Source organism: Caretta caretta, chromosome 7 (assembly GCF_965140235.1).
Source record: "Caretta caretta isolate rCarCar2 chromosome 7, rCarCar1.hap1, whole genome shotgun sequence".
Taxonomy (NCBI): domain Eukaryota; kingdom Metazoa; phylum Chordata; order Testudines; family Cheloniidae; genus Caretta; species Caretta caretta.
The window spans coordinates 91,079,491-91,098,697 of NC_134212.1; the positions used below are offsets into that span (position 1 = coordinate 91,079,491).

General features: G+C 43.2%; 1 protein-coding gene and 1 long non-coding RNA gene across 5 annotated transcripts in view; one reads left to right on the forward strand and one right to left on the reverse strand.

The window, feature by feature from the left end:
- Nucleotides 1-10,505, reverse strand: part of ATAD1 (ATPase family AAA domain containing 1) — a 35,358-nt gene extending 24,853 nt beyond the window's left edge. Inside the window, exon 1 of one of the 4 annotated variants that reach the window (XM_048856435.2) lies at nt 10,131-10,505. The gene's annotated coding sequence lies outside the window, so the exon portion shown is untranslated. Of the gene's footprint in view, nt 1-5,964; nt 6,105-6,355; nt 6,496-10,130 lie in introns of those variants that run through there. The other 3 variants (XM_048856433.2, XM_048856437.2, XM_048856434.2) reach the window with 3 other exon arrangements.
- Nucleotides 6,699-8,504, forward strand: LOC125640382 (uncharacterized). Its single transcript, XR_012669385.1, has 2 exons — nt 6,699-6,910; nt 8,375-8,504. It is a non-coding gene; the product is annotated as an uncharacterized LOC125640382 (long non-coding RNA).
- Nucleotides 10,506-19,207: the final 8,702 nt, after the last annotated feature.

The window sequence follows — 19,207 nt, forward strand, 5'->3', positions numbered from 1 at the left end:
CATAGTGTGGCTGATGTGATTAGGCCCTATGATGGTGTCCCCTGAATAGATATGTGGACACAGTTGGCATCGAGCTTTGTTGCCAGGACAGGTTCCTGGGTTAGTGGTTCTGTTGTGTGGTGTGTGGTTGCTGGTGAGTATTTGCTTCAGTTTGGGGGGGCGCTGTCTGTAAGCAATGACTGGCCTGTCTCCCAAGATCTGTGAGGGATGGGTCATCCTTCAGGATAGGTTGTAGATCCTTGATGATGTGTTGGAGAGGTTTTAGTTGGGGGCTGAAAGTGATGGCTAGTGGCGTTCTGTTATTTTCTTTATTGGGCCTGTCCTGTAGTGGGTAACTTCTGGGTACTCTTCTGGCTCTGTCAATCTGTTTCTTCACTTCAGCAGATGGGTATTGTAGTTTTAAGAACGCTTGATAGAGATCTTGTAGGTGTTTGTCTTTGTCTTTGAGGGGTTGGAGCAAATGAGGTTGTATTGTAGAGCTTGGCTGTAGACAATGGATTGTGTGGTGTGGTCTGGATGAAAGCTGGAGGCATATAGGTAGGCATAGCGGTCAGTAAGTTTCTGGTATAGGGTGGTGTTTATGTGACCATCACTTATTAGCACTGTAGTGTCCAGGAAGTGGATCTCTTGTGTGGACTGATCCAGGCTGAGGTTGATGGTGGGATAGAAATTGTTGAAATCATGGTGGAATTCCTCAAGGGCTTTTCCATTGGTCCAGATGATGAAGATTTCATCAATGTAGCGCAAGTAGAGTTAAGGGCATTAGGGGATGAGAGCTGAGGAAGCGTTGTTCTAAGTCAGCCATAAAAATGTTGGCATGCTGTGGGGCCATGTGGGTACCCATAGCAGTGCCGCTGATTTGAAGGTATACATTGTCCCCAAATGTGAAATAGTTATGGGTGAGGACAAAGTTCAGCCACCAGGTTTGCTGTGACATCATCGGGGATACTGTTCCTGACGGCTTGTAGTCCATCTTTGTGTGGAATGTTGGTGTAGAGGGCTTCTACATCCATAGTGGCTAGGATGGTGTTTTCAGGAAGATCACCGATGGATTGTAGTTTCCTCAGGAAGTCAGTGGTGTCTCGAAGGTAGCTGGGAGTGCTGGTAGCGTAGGGCCTGAGGAGGGAGTCTACATAGCCAGACAATCCGCCACTGTGGCACAGCAGGGCTGCCTGCTGCAGCCCCACACCGCTCCTGGAAGTGGCCCTGCCTGCAAGCACTGCCCCCACAGCTCCCATTGGCCGGGAACAGAGAACTGTGGCCAATGGGAGTTTTGGAGGTAGCGCCTGCAGAGAGGGGCAGTGCGCAGAGCCACGTGCCCCCTGCCCCAACCCAGGGGCTGCAGGGGCACAGTGGCCCCTTCTGGGAGTGGTGTGGAGCCTGCCTTAGCCTCACTGCACCGCTGACGGAGGTAAGTGCCACCCAGTAGGAGGCTATACCCCAACCCCCAGCCCTGAGCCCCTCCCGGAGCCAGCACCCTGAGCCCCCTCCTGCACCCCGAACCCCTGCCTCAGCCCTGAGCCCCCTCCCAGAGCTTGCACCCCTCACCCCTCCTGCATGCCAACCCATGCCCCAGGCTCAGCCCAGAGCCCCCTCCCACACTGTGAACCCCTCGTCCCCAGCCCAGAGCCCACACCCCCTCCCAAACCCCAACCCTCCGCCCTCTGAAAGTGAGTGAGGGTGGGGGAGAGCAAGCAATGAGGGAGTGGGGGGGCCTTTGGGAAAGGGGTGGGGTAGATCCTGGGTTGCCCTTAAATTCAGAAGTGATCTTGGGTGTAAAAAGGTTGGAGACCACTGGTCTAGAGTGACTGAGTAAGAGATCCTTTGGCAACATGAACCATTTCTCCTCCATGGCTGACTTCCACACTGAGCTGACAGCCAGGGCCAAGCTGGATGATTTAGAATCTAAGTACCCTTAATTTTTTTCCCTCTTTTGGCTAACTGCTATTCAGTCATAAATGCAAAGATCCTGCAGTGATGTTAAGACAGTGATGCCATTCTGTTCTGCCTGAATGCCATACATGGATTGAGCAGACTGGAATAAAAGAGCACTACAGTTCAGTGCCTACCAGAGGACTGCTAAAGCTGGCTAACACGTTCTAAGACTGATCACTAAAAACTTTTTTTCTTTTAAAATCATCTTTATTTTTAGGAATATATTTTACTCTTAAATTCCCAATATATACTTACACATTAGATAAAGCCTGCCTTTTTAGGAGCTCAATTAACTAATTAGAATTATGTAGACAGTTTGCTGATTTTGTTAAACCTGGTTTGTTGAAGCAAAGGAAATAAAAATATTCACCCAACACCAAAGAATCGTCAATAAGATGCTTATTTAGCAATCCCTGCGTGATCAAATCACTTGCAGTGAAATACTACACTATAAAAAAAGCTTTTAAGCTGAAAACTGGCTCTTTTGTTAATTTTTCTAAACTATTTTAAGACTTTTTGCTCAACTTATTTTAATGAATTTTTCTATCAGTTCACTGAGAAAGAGTTGAGCCTTTGATTAACTGCCCTAAGAAAGTTTTGTCTGTCCAATGGCTGCATTTTAATTTTTTTTTTTTGTTGTTGCACCATTTTCTACCTGCTTGTACAATAGCCCTCCACAAGCATACAAAACTGGGCAGCTGCTCTGGTTTCTCTTCCACTCCCAAGACATACTTTGCTTATTGGATCATTAAAAAATTCTTGACTCTCCACACATATCCAAGCAAGAGCAAATGCTACTCTTTTCAATATGTAAGCATAGATAATAGCTGAGTGCTTTTATTCAGGTACCTTCTCTCTCTTCCATTTGCTATATTTTCCTGGTAAATTATAAACACTTTAGCTCAGGGACCGTCTTTTTGTTGTATTGGTACAGTACCTAATACAACAGGGACCTGATCCATAACTGTGGCCTCTGAGCTGCTACCACAAAACAAAGCATACTGGCAAGCACCTCACCTCAAACCCTTTTAGGCATTTCCTCCTCCTCCTAACATGGCTCCAGTGCACACCATGGATTAAATGAGGGGGCTCAAATATCTGTACTTCACAACCTTCTCTTGGAATTCCATCATCCCCTCTTTAATGAGCATGTATGAGTGCCAAAATCATTGGTAATCAAGTCTTCAGAATCTGTCACAGTAATACCAATCACCTCAATACAGCCCCTGGCTATCCTAAATTCTAATCCCTAAACAGGCCCCCCGGCTCGCTTATAATTCTTCTTTAAGTTACACATAGTTTATCACTTATATAAAGGTAAAAATGGTACTAAGAAAGTGAGTCATTTCTCCTTCCGATTGTAGTTTCATTTGCTATAAATAGCACTGTTTTTACTGTGGCAATATTGTCTGAAAAGAGTCAGAGACCACACCAAGGACATCAGGAGGTCACAAGATTAAAGGAGAGGTTGCAGCATGCCTTCTCTGCTTTTAAAACATCCAGTATGTCTCATGGGACTCTCCCCAAATAATCGGCCCAATGTCAAATGCATATAAAGACTATTGGATATATACTAGAGGGGAGGTACAGTAGCACAAACTAACATTCCATGCAAAGAACCACTGCTTTTTGCATGAGCACTTTAGTCAGTGAGGGAAGGGTTTAATGTCATAGAAAACTCTGCCAATACATGTTAAAAATGTGCTCCACAGGAGAACTGCTTCATTCAGCATGCCCCGTTTGGAAGCATCCATGCGCATTAAACAGTTAAATTAGCTATAACAATTCTGCTTAGACTGTCAGTAAAACGTGCTAAAAACCTTGTACACCCCCAAAAATAGTACAGTACATGAGACCATGTTGAATTTTGATCCTAAAAACTCAATCAAATCAAAACATTTTTCACCTGAATCTTTACAAACATTTTTAAGTAAAGCCTATTTTCCTGCCAATTTCAGCTTTCTATCCTCCAGCTGTTATGGCACAGTTTTTTAAAAACAACCCAGAGAAAGAGAGATTTGTTTTTATAATTGGTAAATTTATGTTTTCCCTCACCTCTCCTCATCTAGAAACTGTCAAACCACTTTTTGTTATTATTTTACACATGCCCAAGATCACCAGTTCACCTTCAACCAAAGTCTAAACCCAGAATATTTTGACCTAATACAAGAAAGCTTGACAGTGTTAAACGGGGGGTTTATAACTGGGAAACAGATGTAACCCAACGTACATACAACAATAGTAGTCCTAACGTTTGAGCTACGGTACAGAACACAAAGTCAAATAGTTGTTGGGATACTGGACTTCATTTCTCTATGAGGGCAGATGGCATCAATTATATATGGTTTAGTCCCTATTGCAGGTTAATCCAAAAACCATGCTATAAATTTGCTAGAAGCTCAGAGGCAAACCGTTTAAAAAAAAAAAAAAAAAAAAAGGAAGAGCTCACACCAACCCCTTTCTTTAGTATTTGGGTGAGCTAAAGGATTCTCACAAGCAACATGTAGCTCTTCCCATCAGGGTGGATTTGATTTAAATCACTTGTCAGGAAGACTCGATTTAATCATGGATTTCTACCTAAAAGTGTATTCTTGTTGTTTGTTATAACCTTAATACATATTCTTCAAAACTCAGAGATAGATGAGACCCAAACAGGGTCTCTTTTAGGGCCTCCTGTCATTATAGGTTTTCCTTTCTATTGAGATCTACCATACCATTCTCTCACATCAATGAAGGCTACACTCAAAGACCTCAAGACTTCTGGAATATGTGGCTCAAACAGTTTCACTCTTGTTTCTACTGCCTGTCCCTCCCTTCTCACATTTATCTTCAGACTTCTTCTCCTTGTCCAGATATAGTCCACCTCCAACAATCTTCTAGTCATTGAACTTTTTGAAACTTTTCACTTTTAGAGAGAGGTAAGGGATTGACTCTGTGTACACAAATTGGCAAACGGACAATAGAGTTGAGGTCTGTTTTTCTCACCTTTCTTTTTTTTATTTAAAAACATTTTTGCTGTTAAAAAGCATATTATCCCTGGACACACAAATCCACAGTTTGAGAACTGCAAAACTAAGCATCTCTGATGGGATCTTCTAGACCAGGGTCAGCAACCTTTCAGAAGTGGTGTACCGAATCTTCATTTATTCACTCTAATTTAAGGTTTCGTGTGCCAGTAACACATTTTAACATTTTTAGAAGGTCTCTTTCTATAAGTCTATAATAACTAAACTATTGTTGTATGTAAAGTAAATAACGTTTTTTTAAATATTTAAGAAGCTACATTTTAAAATTAAGTTAAAATGCAGAGCCCCCGGACCAGTGGCCAAGGCCCAGGCAGTGTGAATGCCACTGAAAATCAGCTCACTTGCCATAGGTTGCCTACCCCGTTCTAGACTGAGCCCCATTGGGTAGATAGAAAGATTAATTTAAATAATCTATACAGAAGCCCCAGGAACCCCATAAGATATGGTCCCTAATCCATGAACTATTGGAACTCATTTACAAAACTTTTCTTAAACATTACATGAATATATTGTCTCATCCTACAGAATTAGAATGTATAATCCCTATTCCATGATGAGAGATCTTTGAGCTATAATGTATCTATCTTTAGATAGGTTTTTCTCTCAAAAAGCATTTTATAAAAAAAAAAAATCCAATTTAAATAAAAAATCCGATTCTTCTTTTTTTTAATCCACCCTGTTTCCCATCAAGTGTGAGCATCATCGGCTGATCACGAATGTGGGCCTATGCTGTCCATGCACACCAAAATCGGTAAACTAGGAAAACACAGAAGTGGCACAGTCGGGAGACGTCAGGTCAATTCCTCGCTCAGCTGCAGACCTCCTATGCAAGCCTGTGCAAGTCATTAAATATCTACAGGCTTCAATTCCCCACCGGCAAAACAGCAGTGACATGGGGTATTGGGACGATTCAACCATATAAAGCGCCTTAAAAACTGAAGCTCGAGGAGACTAGAGGGGCACAACATTGTCGCCAGTCACTGAAGGGCAACAGCGCGGGTACCTCTCGAGCAAGGCGGCTGCTCACTCAGGAAGCGGCGCGGACGGGCGCCCCGGGGCTGCCGCAGGGGCAGGAGAGGGCGCGGAACTACCGCTGGAGGCCCGGCGGGGGCAACGGCGGGCGAGAAATGACGCAGTAGGAGGGCAGGGACTGGAGCACCCCGGCCCAGCGGGCGAGCGGCGCAGTGGCGAGGGCAGCCCCGGCGATGGTGCGACGGTGGCTGGCGAGGTGGCGGGCAGGAAGCACCGCCCCTCTCTTCCCCACGCCCCCGCCCCCGAGGCGCCGGCTGCTCCCCAGTCAGAGCCGCGGGTCAACAGGAAGCGCGAGCAAGTGCGGGAATCCTCGCCTGTGACCGGCCCGGCCCGGCCCGGCCCGCTCCGCACGGGACACTCACCCCGAGCCAGGCGGCAGCGTGAGGCGGCGGGTCAGGGGCGGCGCGCGCCAGAAGGAAGGAAGTTAGGAAGGAAGTTAGCCGCCGGCCCCGGCGGCGAGTCCCTGTTAACTCCCTCCCCCAGCCCTGCAGCAGGAAGCCCCGCACAAAGGTTCCGCCTTGGCCGCGCACGGCGCCGGGGCGCGCGGCGGGTAGCCGGCGCAGCTTCCCTCCCTCCGCTGGAAGCTCACGCAGACCCGGCTGCTGCCCATGGAGGGCTGCCGGCCTCAGGGATCCCGGCAGCTGAGCGCCGCCCGGCCCGGCAATCACCCACGGCCGAATGGGCCCGCCGCTGCGGGGCTCGGCGCGACAACCTTGGACTGCGAAACGATGCCTGTCGCCTCCCCGCCAAGTCACTCTGCGGCCAGCGCAGAGCCGCCGCGCTGAGGGTGGAGCCGCCCCGCCGTGGCAGCCTGGGGCTGTTACACATTTGTACAGGTCTATACACCAGGATCGCCGTTCCGCTGCAGGTCACCGTGACTGCCCCTCAAATCCGTACTGCCTGCTGTGCCTTCTGAGGTGCCCAAGTCTTCCTGCTCCCAGTTACCCATTTTTTAATACAAAAATCATTTAAATCTGAAACTTATGGTCAAATTTAAATAGGACAAATGCTGCTGTAATAAGTAAATAATTCATTTTCATATGTAATTTTAAGTGGTACCTGGAACTGGTGCAGAATTTAGCTCTGACTTGCTGCAGAACACACCCGGCCTTGATTACTATCCATATTGTACAGATTAAAAAATGTAGGCACAGAGAGGTAAAACTAGTTGTTGAAGGTCACACAGGAAGTAACTGACAGGACTGGGAATGTTCTTTCCCAACAATTCTTTCCTAGTCCTTAGTTCTAGCATCTATATACCAACATACTACTTTCCTAATGCAATACAGATGTTTTCATACAGCCAAGTGCAAGTTACTTGATATAGATCAATTAATCTATTGAGAACAAGCAGTTAGAGGTATATAAATGATTAATGATTATGTCTCTGATCCTGCAACACTTATACACATGCTTAACTTTATGCACAAGTACTCTCATTGACTTCATTGGTGTTCCTCATGCTCATAATGTTAAGCATATACATCTTTTTAAGACTGGGACCTATTATATTTGAGTTGTGTCTTATCACATGGAGAAAGATGGATTCCATAAGCATGCTTCAGCTAACTCGCTTCCCAAATAATATGGGATAGATCCTTAGCTCATGTATCTTGTCTTAGCACCACATCACAATTTACACCAGCTGAGGATTTTTTCCTATTTAACTTCTAATTTAAAATTAACTGAAATGTTATTCCAAGTGAAGATATAGTAGCTTTATGCTAACAGTACAATAATTGTATTATTATAAACATAAACTATAATAACCCAATAAATAAAAAGTTAAAAATGTTATTCCAAGTTCAGAAAATTTGTATTTTAGTTTGTCACCAACTTCACTTCTAAGGTTTGACAGTCATCTGTCAGATTCTTCTAACATTACTCTCCCATCTTTCAAAAACATCAAATTGTTTTGATTCTCCTTCCACCCAAAAAGTAGTGTGTCCATATGGTTCACTCCCAAATCCATCAGTGGCACTTTTAGGAGTGGCACCAACAGGAGTGGCACCTGTTTCAAGTATTAGGCGTGATGGGGTGGGGTTGGTTGTCAAGAGCAAGATTATCCCCAGGGGAGAAGCATTCTGCTCCCAAAGTATTTCTCTCTCCTGCTGGCTCAGAACCCAAATTCACATCGCCTAATTGATAACGTAATTCCAGGCTGGGCACATTTGTTGTTGTTAATATTATCCTCATTTCTCTGGTTTTGATAAAGGGAAGAGACTTGAAAAATATATCTTCAGTTTTCTGACAATAAAAAAGGACATAGTTTTTTATAGAAGGGGTACAGCATCAAATCTGTGTAAGATTTTATATAGCTATTGATATATAAAATTTAAGGAAACTACTTAATCAAGAAACATTTATTATTTGTTTTTCAGTTTACTGCCTCAGCTGTCTGATTACTGCAGGACCATCCACTAGTTTAAAAAAAGTAAGGGTAAAAAGTTAAGATTTTACTACACTTACCTTCTGTGTTAGTAATATATGCTAAATAAACCTAAAAAGAAAGGTCTGAGTAGGTCTTGCCTTGAGTAAAAACTATCCATGCCTTTTAGATACAGTTGCTGTGCAATACTTTGTGAAGTCTGAAAGATGAACTAGTGAAAATCATTTGTTTTCCTTCACTCGCCTTCATATCCCTACCCCACCCCAGGCTTTTCTTCTGGTCCAAATGTTAAATTTTGTACAATTGTTACATATTGTATGTCTAGCCAACAGCCACATAAATACAACAGGTGTAAAATCAACAAAGTGCACATATTAAACAATAGGTGCCTGACCAGCAGACGCATAATAATAATACAATAGCTATCTGACTAGCAAAGCCATAATAAAATAGTTGTGTGACCAGAATGCATATCAAAAACAGTTTAACGCTTCAAACACCTTATTAGTCCAAAAACATTTCTAAGCCTTAAGTGGGATACTCAATATCACATATGTAAACAATTCTATTTTGGTAATACAAAGCTATTTTTCTAGCAGAGAACAAATAATATTTAATATCATAATGAACAAACAAACTTGTGTTATAGCTTATGTATCTCAAAACTTACTTACTTGGTTTTATGCAAAGTTTCCAGAAAAAATATTCACCTTTGTTCAGACACACACTATGAGAAGTATCAGTTCAAAAGCATTTTTGACAGAAGCTGAGAGGTGGAAACAGGGACTTGCAATATAATGTTTCTTACAACCTTAACAATATATATTTCATTATTACCTTTTAATTGAAAAGACAACATAAGTGAGAGTTACCAAAGATTCTTTAGTGTGACCTTCACAAATATCTCTCCATATTGCTTTGGGGGTGGAATAATGACCTCAGATCTGGGATTCATCAGTCATGAAGTAAGGAAGTGTGGTTTGAAATGTTAATTCTCAATTCCCATAAATGCAGATTGATAGATGAGGCAAAAAATGGTTCCAGATGCTACAGTTTCCAAACTATTCATCTGTGCTCACTTTTCTCTATCTCTATAACCTGGAGCAATTTTACTGTAAGTAGGCCACCTGCATTCTCAGATTTATCTGAATATGGAAAAATGCCCTTGAATGTGTTTGGAAAATGGTGGGTTGACACTTATCCTCATTTCTAAAAATCTGAAAAAAGCTGGGTTTCTAACCCAAATAAGCAAGCAGCTTGACTACGTGATTCATACAAATATCTATGAAAAAAATATTTTTGGAAAATACCTCATTAAATAAAATTGTCATGACAAGTTACAGGATCTCCACTCTTCCATTTCACAAGTACTCTGTTGGAAGGCAGACTGGAACCCTTCCAGTGTAATTTAAATAAAGGAAAAAATGGTCTTGCAGCAAAAGCACAGAACAGTGAGCCAAGAGATTTTGGTTCTTTTCCTGGTTCTGACCTGATGTCTTGTGTGACCTTAGGCAAGTTAGTAATCATCTTTTCAGCTTTAGCCTCATCTGCAAAGTGGTGATGAAGAGATCTAACTTAGGGGTCTTGTGATGCTTAACTCATTAATGTTTGTAAAATACTTTGAGATTCTCAGATGGAAAATGCTATATAAGTATGTGGAAAGTATATTTATTAACTACACTGGGAGAAAGCTTTTCCTTTAGGAGTTCATTTTAAAAAAAAAATGAAATAACCATGAGAATACTTACCCCCTAATGTCTCGTGTCTCTCATGGAGCCCTGAGGACCTTCTGATTTATTACTGTGCTTTTCACCGACCTTCTACTTTCAGTGCCTTATGTCATAATTCTTCTGCTCAAAGAGAAGTATATGGAACTTCCTTTAGAACTGCAGCTGCGGTAAGGTGCTCCTCAGGACTGGATCAGCACCCAGTGGCCCAAGGAGCCATAAAAATGTCGCTTACAGCTTTCTTTGCAGCCTCTTCTCTTCCCAATCTACACTGGGCATCAGACAGCCAGTCCTGAAAATGTGGACCACTATTCCTCAGTTGTTATCTGCAGTCAAACACCTGTTAGAAATTCAGATCTTTTTCCTTGGTTTCCTAGGTCTTTAAGATATTCAAACATTATTCATCCACCAAGAAGCTATAGCGGCAGCTCCTGCTATTTATTCTTGTATCTTATTCTTGGGTATTATTTTCCCAGTTGACTCCAAATTAATTATTAAATTTCCTTTCTTACTTATATTTTTTCTTCATGTGACCTGACTCTGCAATTAGCTCTTAATTCTTTTACTTTACTTTACTTGTGGTTACTTTGTGTCCTTTTCATGTCCACTGTATCTCTCATCTTCACACACTGCCCCAATAACTCTCCTCGAGCTCCTTCCCCACCCCCTCGGCCCCCACATCTAAATGTTGTTTTCCAAAAGACTTTTCCCAACAAATACTTAGTTGCCATGGTGCATCCTGATGGAATGTTGCCAGAAGCCCCAGTCACCTAGCTCAGAATCTTGTTTTAAAGGAAAATCATACACTTTACTACTCAACTTTTCAAACTTTTTCATATTGTGTACCACTAATAGACTGTCTCATGTATCACTTTTTCTCACATTCGCAACTGCTTGAACCACCTCCCCTTCATGATCGTGTAGACCACTTCCCCTCCATTTCCAGATCACATTACATCCCTATGGCAACTACAGCAATTGTTTACATAGAAATGTAATATTGGGAAAATATTTAATGTAATTGTAGCTGTCTTTTCATATAATTTAGCAGCTGTGAACAGGCAGGAGAACCAAAGCCATTTGACCAGTTAGCTCTCGATGGACAACTAGGAAATGCTCTGTGGACCACAGTTTGAGAACTGTCATGATATTTTTCACTTCTTGTCCTAAATTACTATATAGCGTTTCTATGTGCTGATAAACAGTTGGCCCAATTCATCTCCAAAGTGGTCAGTAATGCAATTCAGAGGTGAATAATGCAATTTCTGAAAATAGAGAAGTTTGCAAATCCCATTGGGATATCTCATGATGAAAGTCACATAAATTGAAGAATTAAAATTTTGCTCCCTCTGAGACAGAGGCAATTCTCTTTAAATCCCATCTTCCTGTTTTCTTTCATTTTATATTATTTCAACAACAATAATACAAAATAGAAGAAGTTAAAGGAGAATCTTTGTAATGAATACAAACTCTGAGGTTTTGAGCCACTTATCTGATATTGTCTTCAATAAGTCTGTCCTTGCATCAGTTTAATTTGTTTTCTTCAGTGTTTTAAAACTAGCCTGTCTCTGAGATAGAGCTGTGCAGCTCCATTTTGTCCCTACCTAGAATTTCTCATGTGCTGGAAAGGGGGTTAGTACCTCAGTCAAAACAGCCACTGACTGACTTGGGATTTTATTTCACTTTGGCTATGAAAAGATAGGTAGATTATTACAAAGTAAATAGTTTTATTATTAGATATTATTAAAAATCATCCACTGCACAGCAGTATCCGAAGCTGGAGGATTCATCCAACCTCTCCCTTTTATTAAGGGTATATCTACATTGCAAGTGAAGTTGTGATTGTAGCTAGCTAGCACGGGTAACAATAGCAGTATAGATGTGGTGGCATGAGCTTCAGCATAGCAACCAGAGTACCCAAGCGTCTCTAAGGGGTATGTCTGCACTACAAAGAAAACCTGGGCTTAGACTCAGGTTTAAGCCCAAACCTGCCTACTGTCCCCACATGAGGCCTTCTGAAATGCACCAGAAACCTCTGAAGACTCAGGCCTGCAGACTTGCCCAGGGGTATGGGTCCAAGCCTGAGTCCTGTTGTGGAGCAGATTTGAGCCCACTCGTTTTGCAGTGGAGATGTATTGGGAGCCCAGGTCACCAAGCTCATGTTCAGAGAGTCCATCAATGCTGTCCCATGATCTCCTAGGCCTGTGTTTCCTGGCCCTTCTTTGTCCAAATTTCCCACTCTATTCCCAGGAACTGGAAACAACCTCCTAGCCAAAATATAGCTGCTAAGCATTTTAACCCTTCCTTTCCACATGGACTGCTCAACTGTAAACATAGTTAACCCTATTGTGTATTAGCTATGGCCAGCACTAAGAAGAAGCCCTAAGCTAAGCATGCTGCTAGCTGGCCAGAGGAATACAGCCAGACTCTGGTAAATCTGTGATGTGAAGAGAATAAGAGCCATGACTTCAGCAAGAGCATAAAAAAGACCACCTGTACACAAGAATCTTGGAGAGGCTGGTGGCAATGGGGATCTACCAGACTCCCAATCAATGCTAGGAGCGGGTCAAGCACCTCAAGACTGCCTACTGCCAAACCATGGATGATAACCACACCTCAGGGAACTCCCCATCTACCTACCTCTTCTACAAGGAATTTGATCAAGTGCTGGGAACTGCCCCCTCCCCACAGAGATCACAGTGCTGCATGACAATCTCCTGAGCAGGTTTATAGCCCCAGAATCAGAGGCACCACTGATAGCCTGCAGCCTCTGGATAAACCCCCGCCCCCCAAAATAACTCTGTTGCTGGTACTTGTCCTGGATCAGGCTATGCCACTGGAGCAGCTTCAGCACATCCTGGGGCCATATTCAGAGAACCTCTTTGGGGACGGTCCTGAGGAACAGCCCATTGCACAAGAAGCACTAGCACCTGTAACATGCTCCTGGGAATACCCAGAGTTGTGAGCCACTGTGTTACCTCTCTGCCTCAGGAGGAGTGAGCTTTGCTGGAGATTAGATTTGCTGTTACCTCCCTGCCATTCTGGTCTGTCTTCCTCACCCGCAAACTCCTTGAGACTCTGTCAGTCTTAACCTTGCCTAGCAGGTAACAATCAATGAACTCTGGTCTCCAAGGTTCTCAGAGATGTCTCTCTGCAACGCACAGCACATATCACTCACAGTGTTTCTCAAATGTGGCCAGTGGCCACATGCAGCCACCAAAGCCTTTTCTTCTGGCCACAGCCTTCAGGGTGGTTATTCGGGGGAGGAGGGGCAAAGTAGTGGCCCTTCTCTCTGGAGACACAAAGGAGGAGCAGGCAGCCAGTGAATTCCCCACCTTTCCGGGGACGGTGGGGTCTGGCTTTCGCCCTGGGGTGGCAGATGGCAGGCTCCAGCCACGGGGCTTTGGGCTCTGTTCCCTGAGCTCACCACCCCTCCCATCACTCCTGGCTCCTGCTGCCTTCCGTACTGTCCCTGGCTCCCGCTGAATCTGTACCCACCTCCCAATCCAGGGCTAAATTTGTCCCTGGGATTGCCAAGGCTGAGTAAGTCTGCTGTGAAAAGTGATATTTGTGTGTTTGTTAATATCACTTTTCACAGCAGACTTAATAGCTAGCAAAACTAAAAAAAAGGCAACAAAAAAAGCAAAAGAAACAATAAGAAAAAAGACAAGAGCTGGTGGCCACACACTGAGGCCACCAAAATTTTTTTTGTGAGAACCACTGCTCTACATTCACAGAAGATACTAAGTTTGCTGCTCTTTTAAAGAGTCAGTACATTACAGCTTATTAACTTAACACCCTTCCCTTCAAACACAGCACTTAATTAGTTTATTGATCCCCTGGGGTTCAGTCTCCTCTCTCCCTTGGCTGGGGATGAAAAGATGCTGGATGTGTTGACCAAGGCCATTGAACAGCTTGGCTATCAGAGAAAGAAGGACAGAAGACTAAAATGAGAAAGAGGCTGCCCAGCATGAGTAGAAATTGGTAGCAAAATTCCTGGAGCACGATCCTAGGAAGACAGAGCACAGCAGCAGGAGTTTTTTGAGAGGTTGATTGCTCTCATTGCCACCAGGCTGCAAGCTCTAGCTCCAATCCCTTCACACTAAGTCTCTTAATGCTACCAAGTCCCACAGCCTATGCAGCTTTTGGACAATTGAGGGGCTGTCTGGTTGATGGCCCAAGCAATGAACACTACATGAAACAGTCAAATATAGCTTGTTCATTCCTCCTTACCTGTTCAGCCACAATCCACGTGTGCAAAACATACCAGAAGGGCCAAGGAGAATGGGAACACAGGGAGGACACAATTCCAGCAACAGTGAAACTGCTGTGGTGGCAATGTTTGTAGTTGGGCTGTTTTGCACTTTTGTTTGTTTCCTTTCTTAACATGCACTGTTTTTGTTTACTGTCTTTTACATCTTGATGACAGTTGGTCTGCCTATAAAGGTTTTGAAATTATAATTTTTATGTACGTGCATGTTTAAAAGAAAGTATCTAATTTGCAAACAAGGCTACATGAGCAGGTTCTATTAAATTAATTAAAATGAAACTTCATCAGAGTAATCCACAAACTGTGCGTTGAGGTATATAAACTGTTTTAATAAAATGCATAATAAAATTCATTAAAAAAAATCTTCCTGAGCTGCCCCATCCTCAGCAATTGTGGGATGAATGGGCATAATTTAAGTGTGGAATAATTATACTATGTCATTCACCTTCATCCATGTCACCCTGCAAACATATTATGTGGGCACACAAAGCATCTCTGATTTCCCTTATGTGTGTGGATCGTACCCCAGTAATGACAAGTGCACTTTCTGATTGCTTGCACCATTACAGCAGTGTCTTGAGCCCACTTCTGGTGAAATGGCTCACCTTTGGCCTCACAGATGTTGTGCAGTGCATCACAGGCCACAGTAATGCACAAGACATTGACAGCATTGATATCCAAATGGTTCTGAAGGCACTGCCATGTGGATTTCAGTCTGCCAAATGCACACTCCATCACCATCCTACAACTACTGAGCATGTTGTTAAACCTTCTTTGGCCAGGCCCTCTGAGATCAGGATACAGTTTCATAAGCCATGTGTAGAAGGAAATACCTGGTGTCCCCTAGAATAACAGTGGGAACAGTGACTTCATTTATAACAATGTCCGTTGGAGGAAATAATGTGTGAAGCTTGTCTATAAAGGTGAAGTCATGATTTCCAGGAAACCCTGGCATCATGCACCTCGCTAGTACATCACACATTGGTGCCCATGAACCTGCTTTGTGGGAGACCAGGGCCTGCATAATGATGGAATAGTACTCTTTGTGGTTTATGTTCTTGTGCTCCTTACAAAGGGCAAACTATGGTCATTGATAGCCCCAGTGCAGCTTGGGAAGCCCTTGTCTCAAAAACAGCAATTATTTCAGGGACATTGTTTATGTCCCCAATCTTTGGAAAAAACACAGTCCTGATTGCCTCACAAACCTCCACCACCACAATCCTCATAGTTGACTTGCCAATACCAAACTGGGTAGTCCTGTAGCAGTCTGGGATATCCAGCTTCCAGGTGCAATAGAGGTCCACTTCTGGACTAGCATGGCCTCCCTCTGTGTGTGGCCTGATGCTGGTGGATCAGGGCAAGCTGCTCACACAGCTCTGAGAATGTCTGCTTCCTCATGCGAAAGTTCTGGAGCCATTGCTGGTCATCCCAGGTCCCTGTGATCCCATCAGTCTATGCTCATGTCAGTCATCCAAAAGTTCAAGTCTATATATGGGGAATCTGCACTTATGCCAGCGCAACATCAGCTGGGTCATGGATGCTATCTGTGCCCCCATTTGAGGTGTGCCTTTGATAGGACAAATACTGTTGCCAAATTGTCCACCAGCGCCTTACAGATGGTCTTCCTGATTCCCAAAACAGGAGTGAAAGCATGAGCAGAAGTTCTTCATTGGCACTGGAGCCATGTTGCTAGCTCCAGTTGCAGGGAGCGTGCACACCTAAAAAATGTCCTGGCTGATTGTGTTGATGGCCTAAGAGCACTTCCGGTCAAGTACTGTGGGATGGACAGACAGGTTTCCCACAATACACCATGAACCAAACCCTAGAGCAGCTTTAGCTAGTAAGGGTGCAACGATCCCTGAGATATGCCCCAAGAAACCACAGCATCTGACTCGTGTGCGCATACTGCAGTATGGATGCATCAGCACAGATATGAGGCTCATGTATCAATGCTATGTGGATGTTCAAGTGCGAGCTTGGAAAGAGTGGGTCTGGCAACATAGACCTGGATTTAGTATACAGTGTTGGGCTTGTACTCAGGTTCCTAACCTATGCTGAAGCCCATGCCACCACATCTACATTGCTGTTGTTACCTATGCAAGCTAGATTAAAGTTGTGCTGCAGTCACACCTTCATTTGCAGTCCAGAAATACCCTAAAGGTGAGACACGCAGAGGCTACTTTGGCTATTGGATTACAGTAAACTCTGAAGAGCAGGTCTGTTACTGCTCCATGATCTGTGTGTGAGTATTCCTCTCCACTTCCTCCAGTGACTCTGCCCAGCCTCCACCTTCACTACTCAAGCCCAGAGTTGGATTCAGAATTTGCCTGATATACCTCCCATTGAAAGAAATGGAATCCTTTCCATTGACCTTAATGGACTTTGGATTTGTTAATGGGCATGATTTTAATAAAACAGATTGTGATTAATGAATTCTACCACTAAATTCGTGCACTAATAATTATTCAAGTTCTCAAAATTAGTGTAAGTATGAAAATATGTATTGCACTTGGTAGCTGATTTGGCTCCATCTGTCCAATAAATATTACATACATAAAACTCCCTGTAATAGTTGTCTCTGTCAAAACTACAGACTGATTCCTTCAGAGCTATTATAGTTTATCACTTTATATTTTGTTGCATACTTTTATAGCACTAAACAATAAAAATGTATTTAACTAGGAAAATAAGTACTACATAATGTCTGTAGTGAGGCAGAGTGGCATCCCTCCGAGACTGACAGAGAGGGACCACTACACTCCCCCTGGTGGGCGGAACCAAACCAGCCCTGCCTCTGCTGGAAGTGCAGGGGCGGGACAGAAAATATAAAGAGAGCGTCCCACAATTCAGTTAGGATGGAGGCCAATGTCTCAAGCCCTCCAGGACTCCGGACCAGGTCCTGAGCCACCCTGCATGCCCTGCCACCGAAGGGGACCGAGGATGGAGAGGAGTTACTGGGACTACTGTTGGCTGCCTACCTAGAAGCCGCTGAGGACATGTGGCCAATGGAGCCATGCCAACGAACTGCCGTAAGAAGTAGCCCAGAGGAACCAGACAGTCTGGTTGTGCTGCCTGGAAGCGAGTCAGTGTGTTTCAGTGGGATCCCTGCTGACCCAGTGGCAAAACTACCTGCCACTGTTAAGGCCCTGGGCTGGGACCCGGTGGAGTAGGCGGGCCAAGGTTCCCCCATCCCCGGGGTGGTGGCTTACTCACCCCAGGCCGGAAGACCTGTGCCTGCTTTGTGGACTGCCCCAGCCAGGAGGCCGCAGGCCCCTAGACTAGAATTGCTATCTGCCCCTTCCAGGAGGCTCTGGGCTAAAGACTGTGTTGTGTGGCCCCACACAGAAGGCCGGAGCCTCTAGACCGCTGATGGACTGTTTGCTGTCTGATGCAGTGAGGCAGAGTGGCCCTCCTCTGAGCCTGACAGGGAGAGACCATGACAGCCTAAATATGCATATCAGTTTACACAAGACCATCCTTTTTCAGAACTGCTGCTGTCTCTAAGGGCAAATAAACTTATAATCTAGACGTTTTCTTTCCTGTTTCTTTTTAAAAACCTCAAAGAGCACTGTCAAGAGAATCAGCATAAATTAAAAAAATGTGATGCTAACAGCTTGCATTACTAATTTACTCCACTTATCCTATTTACTTTTTGTACTTGCTCATCTTGAACAGTGAAACTAAACCGATCAGTTTACTTTCTATGTTTTGTGCACTAGCATAATGGCTGTTGTGTTTGGGTTACCAGCACGCAGGAGAATGTTTAGGACTCTTTCCTGCTTCACCTCTCTCCCTCTCCCCTCCAAAAAAAAGAATCTGTTTTTCTGAAATTAAGAATAAATTAAATTCAAACATACACATTTAAAAAAGCAAACCAAAAAAAATTAACTCTAAAATCCAAATCTAAAATCCAAGTGGCACTAAACTGTTTGGCCACTTTGGCACTAAACTTCACAGACAAAGAAAAATTTTGGAAGAAGTACACAAAGAAAAATGATAGAATTCTTTCACAAGCCAACAAATGTCAGTTCAAAGTTAAGGTTGATGCTAATGTTTTATGCCACACAAAATTGGGTTGTGTGTTGATTTCTGCCACAAACTAAACATTATTTATAACATTGTTGTTTGTACAAATATTTGCTGCCTTACTGAAGCAAAATCAGTTTAATGCTTTCTATATCCTTGGAGGTTCAACACAGGACTTTACAATTTTAGGCTCTGATACGAGTGACTGCATAAGTCACTGCGAGTGACTGCATAAGGACTGGTCCCTAAAATCAGTGAATCTCTGCAGGTCCACCAACAGATCAGCATGATCAGGGCCTTAGATTTAAATCAATATCTTCAAGTAAAATTCTCCTGCAGAAAGAGATAAGGAATATATTTGCTGGTAAACACTGATTTATACAGAAAGAAAAGTTGTTTATAGACTCTGCACTCTCATCCCTTAGTTTCTCGCTGTTCTTAGCTAACATTATGCCAAGGATACAGTGAATATAAAGGTACAAACTAGGGCTGTCGATTAATCGCAGTTAACTCATGCAATTAACTAAAAAAAATTAATCGCAATAAAAATTAATTGTGATTAATTTCAGTTTTAATCACACTGTTAAACAATAGAATACCAATTGAAACATACTGAACATTTTTGATGTTTTCCTACATTTTCAAATATATTGATTTCAATTACAACAGAATACAAAGTATACACTGCTCACTTTGTATTATTATTTTTTATTACAAATAGTTGCACTGTAAAAATGATAAACAAAAGAAATAGTATTTTTCAATTCATCTCATACAAATACTGTAGTGCAATCTCTTTATC